Raw genomic sequence first — 13907 nt, 5'->3', positions numbered from 1 at the left:
TACATATCCTTAAAATTACATTCTACCTTGTATTCTTTTCACAAAAAAAAAAAAAAACTAGACAAAAAAGGCCAGAATTGGACTTGCCATTTGTACATTTGCATTAATTTAAATACATTACATACAAGGTCTACAGCACAATGGAAGAACAAACAGGCAGTGGCACTCTCCCAGCCCCACCTCTCCACCTTAAAATGGGGACAGAGACTGGGGCTGGCAGAGGGCTGGACCCTTCTGTGAGTGCCACCCAGAAGCCTGCATTGGCAGTTTGGGCCCCTGGTTCTCCCTAAGTTCACATTCGAGGCAACCTTGAAGGAGAATGGCTTTGAGGACAATGGACACATGCCATGAAAGGATGCCCCACACTCCTGACTACCAGGACCAAGGCCCCCTCATGCGTTGGACCCATTTACCTTCTCATCACAGAGCTAGTCTGGATGAGGGATAGTCAGGTTAAATATAAAACTCTTAGCTCACACTTTCCTTATCTTTCCCCTCATCTTGACTAAATTTTAAACATGGTTCTCCTGATGATAGGCTCTTGAATTCCCTTTTCTTTTCTTTTTTTTTTTTCTGTGTTTACTTTTATTTGCATGTATTTTATGCAGAATTTACTCCCAGGCCATAAGTTTTTGTTTCTTCAGTTTCTTCTGGGATATCTTTTTCTTCTGTGCAACTTCCTCTTCTGGTTTAGGAACACTCTGCTCTTTTTCAGTGAGGATCAGCTCCATGTGGCAGGGAGAGCTCATGTATGGGTTAATCCAACCATGAGCCCTGTAAGTTCTATGCCACATCTTGGGGGCTTTGTTCACCTGGATGTGCTCAATGACCAGAGAATCTACATTAAACCCTTAAGTTCAGCATTACTCTCTGCATTTTTAAGCACGTGCAGTAAAAATTCAGCCCTCTTTTTGGGCCGCCGACCCTGTGTCCAGCACCACTGTTTGGCCTGGGCACACCTACCAGCTCCACCATTGTAGCGTCGGAACGGCACACACGGCTTCTGCAGAGTGACATCTTTAAGATACTTGGTGGCTTTTCGGATATGCATACCCTTAATGGCCTGGGCAGTTTCACGGGTGTTCTTAAAGTGAACATGAAGATTTAAACCTCTTGATTTGCATGATTTTGTTGGGTTTTCTGGGTCAAGTGAATAGCGAACCATTTTCAGAGATCACCTCAGGCCGCTTAGGGGAAGAGGAAGAGCGGTGGCTCCTGGGAGAATTCATGCAAACTCTTGAATTCCCTTTTCTTGAGCATTTACTTTAAAGACTTTCAATTGTAGGGTCTTTCCCTGCTCCTTTGACATATAAATGTTCTCCTAGCCTCTTGCCAATTATATAACCCACAAACATCCTTCTCCAGGACCTGAAAGCTATCCTTCTGAAATACAATCATCAAGAAACATAGAGCCTCTATCTCCCTACCTTTGTGGACAGGTAGGAGCCTACCTTCAATATATGAGGACTAGAAAACACAGAAGGCTTAGGTCCCCACTTTGAGCATCTTCCTCCCCAATGCCCTTCAGTACTTTCCCACTGGCTTAACCCAGTGCTAAAAACAAACCCACCTTTTCTTTCAATCTTTCTTCCCGTTTTCTTTGCCAATTTAACTGTGTCTGGTGAAATTTTCTTTGACAACATATCTTGTAAGTGTTGTTCCACTATCTCTGTTATTATTTATTTCTGTGGAGAAATCTAAGGTCAGCTTGACTCTTCTGTTAGAAATGTCTTGAGCATGTGGGTCGCTCAGCCAGTTAAGTGTCTGACTTCAGCTCAGGTCATGATCTTGCAGTTTGTGAGTTCTAGCCCTGCATCAGTCTGTGTGCTGATGACTCAGAGGTTGGGACCAGTTTCAGATTCTGTCTCTCTCTCTCTCTCTCTCTCTCTCTCTCTCTTTCTCTCTCTCTCTCTCTGCCCCTCCCCTGATTGTGTTGTGTCTCTTTCTCTCAAAAATAAACAACAATTTTTAATTAAAAATGAAAAAAATTAAAATGTCCTAAATTTTTATCTGGCTATCCTAAGATAAATCTCAATAACTTTACCAAGACATGTCTCTTGAACCTTCACAGTTCAATATTCACTGTAGAAAAGTAAATCTTCTATCATGGAAAAGTTTTCTTAATGCATGGTTTAAATATTTGTTTGATTATTATTTTGATTGCTATCATTGCTATCTCTAGTCATAGCTACTTTTAATCTTGTTTATCTGTTTCCTATTTACCACATGCTCCCTAGTTCTATTTCCATTATTATTTCGGTTTTATTTTGCTCTGTTTTTCATACTTCCCTCTCTATGGTAGCTCCGTACAACTTTTTACACATTTACATGTTGGTTTTGCTTGCCTTTCTATTTCACTTTTTACTAACTTACATTTCAATTTCTTTGACTTTTTCATCACGTTTACCCTGATCTCTTGCATTTTTTGCTTGGGTGATCTTATAAAGACATGATTTCCTCTTTAAACCCATTTTATGTCAAAATGTTTCATTATGATTCATCTGTTCTATTTCACCACTTAAATTAAGTCTACAAGTGATAAAATGATATAAGAATATGTACAATAATTTGAATTTTTATCAGTCATGGTCCTTGTTTGAAGCATCATAATTTCATTACGCCTAAATTAGTCAAATGGATTGATTCAAAGGATATCAGGTGGCTAATAGGAAGGCTGGAGAACAGGGATCAGGAAATAGGCAGAAATCAAAAGGAGTTTTATGGCCAGAGGCCACTCACTGTCATACCACAGCGCTCACGTATTTAGCACACTGGTGCTAATCTTGAAAACAGAAACTGGGGCTATATCCAGCTGCCCCTGGATATCAGACTCCACCATCAACTGACACAATGAACTGTACTTTATACCTGGTTCTTGCTTTTATTCAATGTCCCAAGCAAAAATATATAATTAGTTGAACATGGATCCCCTTGCCTGCCCCTGGTTGCCAGAGTACAGGAAGAACAACTGTTTGCCTCTTTTTGAGTCCCTGAAGACTCACACATTGTACGAATCTCTAATTATTTGATGGGGCTTCAGATTCAGGGCAGTCAAGTAATATTGGTATCTGACCATTGAAACAGTTCACACTAGAATGAAACAAATGTGACTTAAAATGCCAAACTATTAAAGGAACATGAAGATATAAGTTACAAAGAAATGGGGAAGACATAAATGAGACAAGGTACCCGAGGGTGGTCAACATGTATTGTTTTTGACCACTGGCATCAGTTTTTCCTTATTATGATAACAGCATCTGGATTTTCCTTGGAGAACAATGTCACCACTTCTAGTCTGTACATGGCAGGTAGGGATATCACAATCCCTTTGATGGTAGGTCCAAGGCCAGATTTGATGAGTCAAGGCCATCTATCCCACTGGTGACTGAGATCAGCTCAGAGCTGGGCATGTTACTCACACAAGGCAAAGGAGACTTCTGAAAAGGAAATCATGACAGGAGATTCCAGGAACTAGTGGAACAGAGATACTTCCTGTTCAGAGTGGCTGCTTGTTTGTAACAGAATCTTCAAGCTTCTGGTAGCTATCTTGACCGTACGTGAGACAGTATCAGAGACTGAGGCCAATGAGGAAAAAATTGGCGAGAGGGGGGTAGATTCCTGACCAGATTTGTCGTAGTTCTTTGCAGTCCTGCCTGAAGTGTGTAAGACTCCTAAGAAGAAATCTCTATTAACTTACTAAAAATATATATAAAAGGAGGCTTGAATTTCCAGTACACGTTTTTATTTCATAAGTGACACCTTACAAATTCTAAAATTTATTTCAAAGACAATTTGGATAAAAAAAGGCTAGAAAATTTTAATACCCATAAGATGATTAACAAGTGTCAAAGTATACATTAATGCTCCAGGAATTTAAAAAAATATGGCTCTGGTGCTGAAACTAATGAATTAGTGGAACAGAAGAAAGTTAAGATAATTCATGCATCCATTGAATTATTTTATAATACTGATATTTCATATTAGTGAGACAAGAATGGAATTCAATAAATAATATTGGGGAAATTATATCACATGGAAAAATAAGTTAAATCCATGTTTCAGAAAACTAATTCTGTGAAGATGCAAAAATAAAATTCCAGATGAATTAAATCTCTGTTTAAAAGAATCAGAAGAATGCCTTTTTGTGAAGGCTATGGACTAGATTGTGTCCCTCCACAAATTTGTATGTTGAAGCTCAAACCTCCAGGGCTTTTAGAAGGTAATTAAGATTAAATGAGGTCATAAGGGTGAGGTTCTAATACAGCAGCATTGTTAGCCTTATAAGAAGTGGAAGAGAGAAAGATCTCTCTTTCTTTCTTCATGCACAGGAATTGAGGAAAGACCACGTAAGGATTCGGTGAGAAGATAGTCTTCTGAAAACCAGGAGGGGGCTCTCCCTAGAAATTGAGAATGCTGGCACCCAGATCTCAGACTGCCAGCCTCCAGAAACTGTGAGGAAGTAGATTTCTGTTGTTACCACCCGGCTGTGGTGTTTGGTTACGGTGGCCTGAGCTGACTAACTCAGTAAACTGAAGATCTTTCAAACATGTCGTGAAGATTGAAAATAAAAAATTTAAGATGTTTTGATTTGATTAGATGGAATTTTAAAACTCCTGTATCATAGAAACCACCATATTTCAGATAAAAAGGAGCAATAGATGTGGACAAAATAGTATTTGTTTTCTGTATATAATAAAACCAATAGCGGTCATCTAAAGAGCTTCTAAAATAAAAAATATGCTGAGAATGAACTGAGGGTTGGGGGGGAGGGGGGAGGGAGGAAGACAGGTGGTGGTGATGGTGGAGGGCACTTGAGGGGAAGAGCACTGGGTGTTGTATGGAAAACAATTTGACAATAAAATATTATGGAAAAAAATAAAAAAAATAAAATGTGAAAAAAAATAAAATAAAAAATATGACAGTTCAATAGAAAAAATGGACAATTAGTGTAAACAGAAAATTTGAGAAGGAAAAATGGATTAATGAATGTAAAATAAGTTGCTTGACCTCATCTGGTTTTTAAATCTTTCTTTTAATGTTTATTTTTGAGACCGCAGCAGAGCACGAGTGGGGGAGGGGCAGAGAGCTACAAACAGAATCTGAAACAGGCGCCAGGCTCTGAGCTGTCAGCACAGAGCTCAATGAGGGGTTTGAATCCACAAACTGCAGGATCATGACTGAGCCAAAGTTGGACGCTTAACTGACTGAGCCATCCAGATACCCCTGACCGCATTTGTGATCAAAGTAATGCCTAATGAAATAATCATAAAATGCTTTCTCCTTGTCAATTTATAAAGAAAGAGTTGAGTGTCAGTACCAACCCAATAGCACTGTCATGTACCATGGATTGGGGCAGCCACATGTTTCTACAATGCTTCTGTGTCTATTACAATTTAAACCGTGTATCCCCTGATACTGCAAACTTCCTGCTCAGAGTACTTGACACAAATGTCCTTACTGTGAACAAATATATACTCATCGGAACATTGTTTATAACAACATAAATTAATGAAAACAACAACAACAACAACAACAACAACAACAACAAACCACTCTAAATGTCCACCAAAGGAGGTTTAGATAAATTAGGATACATTCCCATATGCACTACTATGCACGGGTAAAAAGAATACTTTCTTGGTATCTATAAGGGGAAGTTCCAGTAGGAATTGTAAAGCCTAAAAGTAATTCACAAATACATGCAGAGTGGAATGCTATTTACAAACATTCTAAAACCTGCATGTGTATGCGCACGTGTGTGTCTGTGTGTGTGTGTGTGTATGCACAAAAGGAAAAAAAGAACAGAAAGATAAATGCCAAACTTTTAGGTGTTTAACCCTGGAGAGGGGAGTAGTATGACAGAATTACTTTTGCTCTTTTAGTCTCTACTTACTGCTTAGCTGTATTACAATGAATGCTAGAAGAGTTTAACTTTTTAAACGTTTCTTTGTTTTGAGAGTGCGCATATGAGCAGGGGAGGGACAGAGAGAGAGAGGGCAGGACCGAGGATCTGAAAACAGGCTCTGTGCAGACAGCGGACGGCACTATGCAGGGCTCTGAACCCACGAACTGTGAGATGATGATTCAAGCAGAAGTTGCACACCTAACCGACTGAGCCGCCCAGTCATCCCCAACACTAATAGAGTTTAAAACAAATAGAATTAGCACTTATTCTGGGACAGTTATGGTAAAAAAAAAAATGAAAAACAGCTGTTGGTATCATTATCAAATAGTTCTTTTTTGGAAACAATTCAGAGTAAAAACCATAAATTTACATCTGGTTATAAAATAAAAGTAATAGGTTTAACCTATTTTTTTATGTTACTTTAATTCTACTGAAAAATGGATATTAAAACTGTTTTAGCAATGAAGACAGCTTAGGCTCAAACATTGACTTCGGTAGGAAGCTAGGTCAGTGCAGGTGGGTACAGGTGCATCCCTATAAAACCTCATCACAATTTCCCTTTCCAACTACTGTTCCCTTAGTTCAGACCCGCATTGCCTGTCGTGTTTATTTGAATAAACACTGATATGACTTTTCTCCTTACAGGCTCTCTTCCTTCGAACCTGTTCTTTTTGTTGCTGTTAGTGTTGCCTCTTAAAAACTAAATCTCATTTACCACCTTCTTATTCAAAATCCTTCAGCGATTTCATATCTGCAGAAGGTATTTGAATTCCTTAGCATAACAGTTATGTCCCTTTGTGATCTGGTCCCCATATGTCTGTCTGTCTTTACTCTCTACAGTATGTCAAGGAAGAACTGTGGTTGGAGTGGAACTTGTCGAAGAGCTCAGCCCAGCTGAGATTTTTCAGTCCAGGTTCACAGCCACAGCCTATGGAAGGGCCCTGGGGGAAGGGGATTTAGTAATCTGATCTTATTGTCCTCTGTTCTCTCAATGCCTGCATGCCCCCCACTGGGAGACTCCAACTAGAAAATGGAGGGTTAGGAGCCTGGATCAGACAATCCCTAAAGGAGCCCAAAGGCAGTTCTGGGCCACAGAGCGGGGAGGGGAAGGGACGTTTCCGGCTGTGGAGTAGCACAAGGAGAAGGGACCCCCTAACCGCCATACACCACTTTGCGTGGTCTCCACCATCCAAGCCTTTTCTACTTTCTTCTAGGAAGGCTCTTCACAGACCACACCTACATCTGACTAATTGTCTTTCAAAGTTGAACACAGCCAGTCTCTGAAATTGCTAAGGTCGGGAGCAGCACTCCCAAAGGACTTAGAGTTCCAGGCGTTGGTGTATTTTTCCTATTGCTTCACACCTGGAACCAAAGGTATCCATTACAGCTCCAGGAAGACATGCAGGTACCAAATGAAAAACTTGAGATTTGTGTTTTGAGAACTAAGGAACAAGAGAAAGCTTGTGGAATATTATCAGTAACCTCAAAATTAAAATTAAAATAGCCAGCCTTTATGTTTCGTCAAACTAAATTTGCAGGTAATTTTGCATTAAAGAGAAGCAGGGGGATTGCTAAGGATTACATTTAAAGTCCTCCCATAGCTCTGATAGATACATTTTAAAAGATATTCTATGAGCGGTGCCTGGGTGGCTCAGCCTTTTCAGCGTTCAGCGTTCAACTTCAGCTCAGGTCATGATCTTGCAGTTTTGTGTGTTTGAGCCCCACGTTGGGCTCTGTGCTGACAGCTCAGAGCCTGGAGCCTGCTTCGGATTCTGTGTCTCCCTCTCTCTCTGCCCCTCCCCTACTTGTGCTCGCTCGCTCTCTCTCTCTCTCTCTCTCTCTCTCTGTCTCTCTCTCTCTGTCTCTCTCTCTCTGTCTCTCTCTCTCTCACACACACACCCCAGAAATACATAAACATTTAAAATTATTTTAAATAAAATAAAAGATATTCTATGGAAGGCAAAAGAGACTTCATCTCAAACACATTCTCTAGAAAGCTTGAGTATTTATATATAGCTACTGGCCTGGACTATGTTATTATTCTGTGGGTTTCCCTCTTATTAATGATGCATGTGCACTTAGTATATTAGCAGGCTTCCCCTTGTTTTTAAAGGGAGAACCCGGCATCCAAAAATAGATTGATTTTATGCTTAAATACTGAAGTAATAGTTCTGGGAATAAGAGCCTTCAGAATCTCTTAAGTTTCTTTATATCCTCTATTTTATTTGCTAAGAATATTATGGAAACTCTGCCAATACCCTTTGGTAAGAAGCTAATTAACAATGAATGAGTATAGTCAATTGAGATATTGTTATGTAAGCAAATAGAACAATGCTAGGCTACGTCGTTTATTATAAAGCATGCCTCAATTAAAATTTCATGTGATATAGTGCATGCAGATTTTCTAGGATAAACGGCAATGTTTTCAAGCCTAAAATCCTTCTGTAGTGTGCTAGTAAACCCTGAGACAGCAAATCAATAGAATATTCAAGTCAAGCAAGAAAGGTTCAGAGGACAAACTATCAACCTTAAATGTGAATGCATTTGCATTTATAAATTGAGCTTAAATCAATTTATGTCTAATATCCTTGTAATTATATCCTGTTATTTAGAAATCATAAGTGTATTTTTAAAACTTTTTAATTGACATTGTAATGATCCAAATTTAATTCGGAGTGGCCTTTATCATATTCTTAGGGAGATAATATCAAATTTGAACATAATGACTACAACTGGTTCAAACTACCTGGTAAGTATCAATGACGAAAATTGCTTATAAACTTTTAAGCTTCCTGGATTCACCTTTGCATTCTTGTTTTCAAAAGACATTCCCTTTAGGTTTTTATTCCTTAAGACACAATTAACATACCATAACATTTATACCCTTTTAGTGTTTTAGTATATGCACATTGTTGTGCCATCATCAATACTATTTAATTTTAAAGTGCTTTCAACATCTCCAAAAGAAAGCCCATGCCAATGAGTTGTCTCTCTTGATTACCCCTCAGCCTAACCCCTGGTAACCATAACTGATATTCTACTTTCATGGATTTGCCAATTCTGGACATGGTATATAAATGGAATCATATGATATGTGGCCTTTCGTGTTTGGGTTTTTCAACTTAGCATAATGTATTCAAGATCATCCATGTCATAGCACCGATCATTAGTGTGTTTCTTTATATGACTGAATAATATTCCATTGTATGGATAGATCACATTTTGTTATGAATGTTTATTCATGATTATTTGCACTTTTTCTCTATTATGAATAACTCCACAGTGGATACTTGTGTATGAGTTGTGGCCATATGGCATCAGTTCTCTTGATTGTATATCTAGAAGTGGAATTGCTGGGCTGTGTGGTAATTCAACACAGAATTAACTTTTGTGAGATCCCTGAAGAATTTTCTATGGCATGGTATCTTTTTATGTGCAAGGTATGAGTGTTCCAACTTCTCTACATCCTCACCAACACTAGTTGTTGTCTGTGTTTTTGTTTATATCAATCCTTTCCTTCATCCTTCTTTTTAAGTTTATTTATTCTGAGAGAGACAGAGACAGCATGAGCAGGGAGGAGCAGAGACAGAGGGATAGGGAGAGAATTCCAAGCAGGCTCAGAGCTGCCAACACGGAGCTCCATGTGGGGCTTGAACTCACAAAACCATGAGATCATGACCTGAGCTGAAGCCAAGAATTAGAGCCACCCAGCTTCCCCTTTTTCTTCATTCTTAAATAAAAAATCCAATTAATCCACTAGAATACCTTTTTCTATTGACACTGACTATTCTAAATAACTCAGTGATTAAAGCTTTTCTCTCAACTACTGTTTTCATCATTTCAAGTAATAGAAATAGGACAATCTTATTATATTTATATTTGGATTATTACTTTTACTAATTTACGTAGCTAATACATTCCCTGATAGCTGTGTATCACACTTGACAAAACCAACATTTTTAGAAACTAGAATTCCAAAGCCAAAGCATTCTGCTTTTGCAGTTGGCTACTTATGGGATCCCTGGCAAGTTAAATAAATTATTTTTTGCTTCATTTTTGATAACTGTGAAATGGATAAAATGCTATACACTTGAGATAAATTTGTGGGAATTTCATGAGTATATTGGTTTCCCAATGATGCTGTAACAAATTAAAACAAATTTGGTGTTTTAAATAATATAAATCTATTATCTTACAAGTCTAAAGGTGACACGAAACTCACTGGGCTGAAATCAAAATGTTGGCAGAGTGGCATTCCTTTCAGTAGGTCTATTTCTTTGTTTTTTCAAGTTTCTAAAGACCACTGCCCTTCCCTGACTCATGCCTTTCTCTCGCTCTCCTTCAAAGCCAATGAGTGGATACTCATCATAGCTTACTTTTGAAATAGGGAGAGTGGTCACAATAGTGTTCAGTGAGCAAAGACAGTAGCCAGATAGTTGCTAAATTTTCTATGATGAAGAAAGCAATTTCCAATATCTATCTTGTGTCTCAGCTACACACACACACAAACACACCCACACCCCCCACACACACCCACCCACACACACACCAATATTTTCTTCCAAATACCTGGTACAATGGCAGGAGTTCATTCCCTGACAACATTTGGGTTTGAAAAAAGATTGGGTAGCGTTAACATAGTAAATTTTAACATTTTATAGTAACATTAACATAGTAAATGTCAATTATCTTAAAAACAACCACCACCATCACCACCACCACAGTAAATAGGCTTCTGTTAATAAAATGAAATAAACTTCTAGACACAAGAAACAAACACAAGAAAACAAAATGTCTCATTGGTGGAGACCAGAGCCATAACAAATCACTTACTCACAGTAACTGGAAATGTCAATTTTTCCCTTAGGATTAGCTTTTCTCTTCTGTAACCACAATCACTTTTTTGCCTAAGGGAATTCATTCTAAAATTAAGAGTAGCCATTTTGTATTACTTCTTATTTCTTTGATCAAAAAAGGCAATTACAAACTTTTTGAGTTAAAAATAATTCTTGATTTTGTAAAGCAATTTTTGCCCTAGATAGGTTAAGAGTTTCAACCCAATGCCACCAAATTGTTTAAGTTTTAAAATATTTTTTAAAGATTATTTATTTATTTTTAGAAAGGGGGGAGGAGAAAGAGAGAGAGCGAGCAAGCAGGGAAGGGGCAGAGAGGAAAGACAAATCCCAAGCAGATCCCAATGCAAGGGTCGAACTGATTACAGTGAGATCATGACCTGAGCAGATATCAGGAGTTGGATATTTAACAGACCACACCACCCAGGCATCCCAATGTCATCAAATTTTTAGTAAAATCATTGCATTGTCAAAATAGCTGCAAAAGAAATAATGCTTTCCATATTTTGTGGACATTTCCTAAATGTCTCTAAAAGCTTTGTCAATATTTTCCAGCTTCAAAATATGTTCTCGTAGAAATCCAGCTAGTGGTATTTTAAGCAAATCCTAATTAGAAACCATTTAGATGTCAGTGATCAAAACATAGGAAGGGAACGTTGGTATCTAACGATGATAATACACATTTATAGAATACCTTTTCCTGAGAAGATCAAAACAGGTAAGCACAAGTACATGGATCTGTTTAACACTGATACTTGGAGTTGGGCACATACGCTGATTTTTCCGGGTGGGGCTAGGGAGGAGAGCTGTGTATTTACCTCGCACAAGAGCAGGCTTGTTTTATTTAGTGGGGAAAAAGTGTATAGCCAGGGGTGAATTGACACGGAGAAACAGATCACCTCAGTTCAAGCACTGTTTGCCTCTGACATCAGGGCTTCTGTTGACATCTTCTGTCCTTTGTTGTCAATCCCTAAAATAAATTAAGGATTTTGTTCCCCCAGAAAAGAAAGCTATAACTCATTGCTTCGTGCATGTTAGCAAAAACACTTCTGCCAAAGGCTGTTTCTGAAATACTGCAGTAAAAAGACCCAAATCAATAGAGGAGAAAAATGAAAATAATAAACAATAAAAATAAATAAGAGACAAATTTTAAGATGTCTGGCAATGCCATATTCTATTTAAGGGTCAAGCTAAAAGTATGTTGATACAGACTTTAGAAGGCTCTGAATGTGTTCCCGTGCCCACGACTTTTTCTGCTGGTGATTTACAACATACTTTTAATAAGTAATGTGGATACAGTAAGAAAAGAGAGCAAGTAAAAAATGTCTACATTCCTAGTACCTGCACAAACCACCACATATCATTTGGTGTATTTATTTTCATTTTATGCAAATTGTTACATATTTTTTGTAAATCTTTATTTTGATATGATTTCAAATTTACAGAGTATTTTCAAGAAATGTACAATAAATTCCCTGATACTTTTAATCCAGATTTAACAACTGTTCAATTTGGCCTATTAGCTGTATCAGCTTCTCTCTCTTTACACCTGTGTGCTTGTGCACGCACACACACACATACGCGCGCACACACACACATACGCGCGCGCGCACACACACACACACACACACACACACACACCTATCTGTGTAAGCGTTAATATTTGTAACCAGATACATAAGCAAACATTTTTTTCCTGAATCATTTGGAGGTATTATATCTTTACTCCTAAATACCTATAAAAACCAAGAATTTGAACATTGTTGCAATATGTTATCTAATCCACGTATTTAACTTTTGCTAGTTGTCCCTGTAAGGTATTTTATAGTTTTGTTCCCTTAGTACAGCGTCTAATCTAGATCACATGTTATGTTTACTTATCATGTCTGGTTTGTGTCTATTAACCTAAAGATGATTCTCAGCCTTTCTGTTTTTCTTGACCTTGACATTTTTAAAGAGAAACAATAATAATAATGCTAATAATACTACAAATAATAAATTTGTAGAATGTGCTCCACCTACAATATTTCTGGAGTTTCCTCACGATGTAATATGAGTTATATATGTATTTTTTGCAAGAATATCATAGATACAGTGATGTGCTCTTCTCATTTAATGAGCCACATAATGACTGTTCTAACATCAATAAAGTGAACTTTGGACATGGAGTTAGGCGGCACCTGCAAAGAATTTCCACTGTTCATTATGTTTCTATTTATAATGAAGCTGCAATTGTGGATGGGCACCTTAAGACTACATAAATACCCTATTCCTCATCAAGCCTTTACCCGTCAAATTTAGTAACACTGTTAATTTCTAACTCTACCATTTCCTCCATATTTATTAGTTGGCATTGATAAAGATTGATAGAGATTTCTTATCTCCCCTGTCTATTATTGATTCATGTATGTATGTATATATGTACATTCATATGTATATGTTACATAAATCATTATTATTATTATTATGCTCAAGTGTCCTAATTTTGGCCAGTGGGAACCTTTACAATCTTTTTGACTCAGTTTCATGATTTATTGAGCGTTATTTTAATATGTGGTGAAAATATTCCAGACTCATGTTGGATCTTCTCTGCCCAAGTCTTGGTATTAGTAGTTACTCCAATGAGTCCTGACTTCTTTATAGTAGAGAATAGCTTTTGGAACTAAAGTCTAGGGAATAAATGTGCTCATTATTACTGAGATGTAATTTCCTCTAGGCCTGCCCAGTAGACAGAGCTAAAAAATACACACATGGACACACACACTACACACACACACACACACACATCTCTCTATATAAATAGATAGATGTAAGTATTTCTCTATCTATCTAGAAATAAATAGCAGTAGCAATATGAATTGATACTAATTCCAATACCGCAGGAACATTTTAGTCCTTCCCCTTTCCATATTTGTTTTTTTTCTCATACATTCTGAAAAAAGACCTATACGATGAAAACTATAGAAAACTTATGAAAGAGATTGAAGAAGACACCAAGAAATGGAAAAACATTCCCTGTTCATGGATCGGAAGAATAAACATTGTGAAAATGTCATTACTACCCAAAGCAATCTACACATTCAATGCAATCCCCATCAAAATTGCACCAACATTCTTCTCAAAGCTAGAACAAACTATCCTCAAATTCG

General features: G+C 37.6%; 1 pseudogene; it reads right to left on the bottom strand.

Annotated features, from left to right (window-relative positions):
- Positions 1–599: 599 nt before the first annotated feature.
- LOC115289113 lies at positions 600–1165 on the bottom strand (annotated as a pseudogene).
- Positions 1166–13907: the final 12742 nt, after the last annotated feature.

Source organism: Suricata suricatta, chromosome 4, assembly GCF_006229205.1.
Source record: "Suricata suricatta isolate VVHF042 chromosome 4, meerkat_22Aug2017_6uvM2_HiC, whole genome shotgun sequence".
In the NCBI taxonomy this organism is placed as follows: Eukaryota; Metazoa; Chordata; class Mammalia; order Carnivora; family Herpestidae; genus Suricata; species Suricata suricatta.
The sequence above is the reverse complement of the archived record's forward strand: the minus strand, read 5'-3'. Positions and strand labels throughout refer to the sequence as shown.